General features: G+C 33.1%; 1 pseudogene; it reads right to left on the bottom strand.

The window, feature by feature from the left end:
* Positions 1-434: 434 nt before the first annotated feature.
* On the bottom strand, positions 435-2,091 carry LOC143618327 (uncharacterized; annotated as a pseudogene).
* Positions 2,092-4,857: the final 2,766 nt, after the last annotated feature.

The following is a 4,857-nucleotide window of genomic DNA, read 5'->3' as shown; positions in this document are numbered from 1 at the left end:
AAGATCCCCCTTCTTATTTGTATATTGGGTCTTTAACGAGTCTTATTATCCTTGTCTTTGTTTATGTCTTGGGTTGGAACAAATTACTATAATTCGTCCCCGACGACGGATTAGTCGACATTTTTCACAAATTTTACGAACAGAAGCTCTTATTTTCATATTTGCCACTCCTTACTTTAATTTTGAATCCATTTCGTTGGAAGAAAATAAGTTTCTTGAAATTTTCGATTTCAAATCGTATTTCCGCGAAAGAAATAGTGAAAACACCTAATCTTTCGAATCTTTGTTGCGGAGTCGATAAATTATACGACCTCTGGTTGAATCATAACGACTTACTTCAATTTTGACTCTATCTCCTGGCAATATTCTTATAAAACTACGTCGGATCTTTCCTGAAACATAACCTAGAATCATATCTTCATTATCTAAACGAACCCGGAACATGCCGTTGGGAAGCGATTCAGTAATTAAACCTTCATGAATCCATTTTTGTTCTTTCATTCCAGGTAAAACCTCCTTGAAGTATCAACTAGTGGAGGAAGAACCCTATTAGACAACCCACCCCTTATCTTTTCTTTTTCACAAAAAAGAAGTTTCCTATTCAATTCGGATATTAGAAAGATTACCATATATAACACAAAATTTCTCCGCCTATTCTTTCTAGTCGAGCCTCTCGGTCTGTCATTATACCCCGAGAGGTAGAAAGAATTACAACTCCCATCCCGCCTAAAATTCTAGGAATTCTTTGATAGTTAGAATAGATTCGGAGACCCGGCCGACTTATCCGTTTTAAATTTAAAAGATTTCGATAAGTACTTTTCCTATTCCTTCTATGTCGTAGGGTTAAAACCAAAAAATATTTGTTGTTTTCTCGATGTTTTCTCACGTTTTCGATAAAACCCTCTCGTAAAAGTATTTTAACAATACTTTGGCTGATATTAGTAGATGCTACTCGAACCAGGCTTTTTCTATACATATCGGCATTTCGTATAGAGGTTATTATGTCAGCAATAGTATCACTACCCATGATTAATTAAAATGATTGGTGCCTCCAAATTTGGATATAATCAACATGCTTTTTTACGTATTTTTTTTTTTATTTTACGTATTTTTTTTTTAGAAATTATGAATATTCATTTTGAAAGGTATATACGTGAGACAAAATCTACTAAATGAATCTTAATCTATTTATTTTAAATACCCTACTATAACCTATAACCATATCGTGGTCTCGTTTTATAATACCTCGGGAGCTAATGAAACTATTTTAGTAAAATTGAACTGTCTCAATTCTCGGGCAATCGCACCAAAAACTCGAGTTCCTTTTGGATTTCCTTCTTGATCAATCACAACTGCAGCATTGTCATCATATCGTATTATCATACCGTTGTCACGTTTAAGTTCTTTACAAGTACGTACAATTACAGCTCTGACCACTTCTGATCTTTCTAGAGGCATGTTTGGAACTGCGTCTTTGATCACAGCAACAATAACGTCACCAATATGAGCATATCGACGATTGCTAGCTCCTATGATTCGAATACACATCAATTCTCGAGCCCCGCTGTTATCTGCTACATTCAATGGGTCTGAGGTTGAATCATATCATTTTATTTTATTTATTTTTTTTTTTGATCTGTTTTTTACAATACAAAGTTCGAAGAAAAAAAGAAATATTATTTGTTCAAAAAAAGAAACCTGCACCCGCTATTTTTAAGGCCTATTTCTTTTTTATCCCGAAATAATGAATTGAGCTCGTATAGGCATTTTAGACGCTGCTATTGAAATAGCCCTTCTGGCTATATTTTCTGTTACTCCACCCATTTCATAAAGGATTCGACCTGGTTTAACAACAGCTACCCAATATTCGGGAGAGCCTTTACCTGAACCCATACGTGTTTCAGCGGGCCTTACTGTAACTGGTTTATCTGGAAATATACGGACCCATATTTTTCCACCGCGACGTGCATTTCGTGTCATTGCTCGTCGACCCGCTTCTATTTGTCTAGATGTGATCCAAGCGGGTTCAAGTGCCTGAAGAGCGTATTTACCAAAACAAATAGTATTACCTCGATAAGACATTCCCTTCATTCTTCCTCTATGTTGTTTACGGAATCTGGTTCTTTTGGGGTTATAGTTGATGGTTTTTTTTGAATTCCATCTCTACTACAGAACCGGACGTGAGAGTTTCTTCTCATCCAGCTCCTCGCGAATAAATCAATTCAAATTCAAGATTTTGAATTCAATTCAGATAGAAAATAATTTGAATTAACTTTAATAATTAATATACTGAATCATGGATTTCATTTAATCTAGATTAAATATATTATTAATTTGTATATCTTGTTTTTATCGATAACTAAATATAAATATATTAAATAACTATTTTTTCTTATATTTATCTATTTTTTATTTATCTATTTTAGAATGTTTTATAATGTTAAAAGAATGTTTTATAATGTTAAAACAAATCTTTCTTTTGTTTTACTCTTTATCGTATTGGATTGACCCAATTTTAGCAATCCAAGAAAATAAAGTTTTCGCGGGCGAATATTTACTCTTTCAATTTCTATTTCAGTTCTCTCATTAGTTCATAATTTTTCCGAATAGATGAATTGGTCTCTGGCCGGTTCCGCCATCCCGATCAATGAATCATTCGAATTCTTTTTCACTAAAATCTTTTGAATTCACAGGTTCCATCGTTCCCATCGCTTCTTAATTAATGGTTAGGTCTGAATTCTACAACGGAGCTATTAGTTTTTGAGTCAATATTCTTAGTCTTTATTGGCTCGAAGCTCTTTATTTTTTGTTCGATGAGCAAGATCCATTTAATGATGAATCCGTATTGATGCTTTATTACGCAGATTTTTTCTGAGATGACTCATAGACCTTACATATTGGAATTCTATATCTATATCATCAATATTCTTTATTCTTTTTCTTTCTTTCTCTCATCCTTCCATTTATCCATACCCTTTCTTTTTGATTTCGATTGACAACTTAGAAATTTTTTTAATAAAAAAGATTTCAGTTGCTACAACAATATGACCAATATATCATATCTTGACTGGTTCTTTGGATCCAGATAATACGAACTGATGAGTTGGTTATTACTTCTATAGTTATTTGTTTATACTATGAGGCTGGTTTTTTATACTAACCCTCAAAAAAACCAACGAGTCACACACTAAGCATAGCAATTTTATCAAAAGATTCATTGAATTTTTATTAAACTCTATAGAATTATAATTGTTCGTTTTTTTTATTGAACATAAAAAAAAGAATAAACGAATTTATCATTTTTTGTTCCATCGCTGGATAGAATGCAAAGGGAAATAAAGGTTTATTATCCACCTTCTATAAATATCCAAATTTTTATGCCTAATACCCCATAGATTGTTCGAACTGTATATGAACAATAATCAATTTTAGCTCGAATGGTTTGTAGTGGAACCCTACCCTCTCTGATCCATTCAACACGCGCAATTTCTTTTCCGTCGATACGTCCTGCAATTTGCACTTGAATTCCTTTTGTATCTGCTTGTTCAGTTAATTCTATAGCCTTTTTCATCGCTTTGCGAAAAGAAACTCTATTTTTTAATTGTCCGGCTATAAATTCTGCAAGAATATTAGGGTTTCCATAAGGCTTTTCAATTCGTGTGATAGCAATGTTAAGTTTTCGATTTACAGAATGAAATTCTTTTTGTAAATTCATCTGTAATTCTTCGATTCCTCGGGGTCGACTTTCAATTAATATTTTTGGAAATCCCATATAGATTATGATTTGGATTAGGTCGATTCTTTTTTGAATCTCTATACGTGCAATTCCCTCGACGCCAGAAGATGTTTTCGTATTTTTTTGTACATAATTCTTGATATAATTTCTTATTTTTTGATCTTCTTGCAGACCCTCAGAATAATTTTTTGGTTGTGCGAACCAAAGGGAATGATGACCTTGGGTTGTACCAAGTCTGAAACCAATTGGATTTATTTTTTGTCCCATGTTCCCCCATTACTATACATATCATAATACGACATAGTTGTATCCTTTTTTTTCCATTTAGCTTTTTGTGACCATGTAATAGAGTCGGTATCTATATATTCATCTAAGGATATATCTTTCATTACAATAGTTACATGGCAGGTCGGTTTTTGTATCGCAAAACTACGCCCGCGAGCTCGATGTTTTAATCTCTTTATGATCGTACCTTTATTTACTTCGGCTTTACTAATAACTAAATTGGCTTCACTCGAACCCATATTGGAACTAGCATTTGCTGCTGCCGAATAAACTAATTTAAAAATGGGATAACATGCTCGATAAGGCATGAGTTCTAATATGATAAGTGTTTCTTCGTAGGAACGCCCCCGAATTTGATCAATTACTCTTCGCGCTTTGTGAGCAGACATAGATATATGTTGACCTAAAGCGTATACTTCTGTTGTTCTCTTATTTAACATAAAGTTCGTCTCCTACTAATCAATGATAGATATCTATATATATTATTATACATAAACAAACGTTTTTTAACGACGAGATCTATTATCGCTTTTGCATGTCCTCGGAAATTTAAAGTAGGCGCAAATTCTCCTAATTTGTGTCCTACCATACGATCTGTTATATAAATAGGTAAATGTTCCTTTCCATTATGGATAGCAACAGTATGGCCCACCATTATGGGTATAATGGTAGATGCCCGGGACCAGGTTATTATTATTTCTTTTTCTTCTTTTGTGTTAAGCTTATTTATTTTTTTTAATAAATTATTCGCTACAAAAGGATTTTTTTTTAGTGAACGTGTCACAGCTTCCTCCTATTTTTTTTTTAAGACGAAGAAAGAAATTCTATTTTCTCTC

This window comes from Bidens hawaiensis, unplaced genomic scaffold (assembly GCF_021521415.1).
Source record: "Bidens hawaiensis isolate Kalapana, Puna unplaced genomic scaffold, B.hawaiensis_p1.1 tig00069261_1, whole genome shotgun sequence".
Classification (NCBI taxonomy): Eukaryota; Viridiplantae; Streptophyta; class Magnoliopsida; order Asterales; family Asteraceae; genus Bidens; species Bidens hawaiensis.
This window is presented reverse-complemented; position numbering and strand designations above follow the sequence as displayed.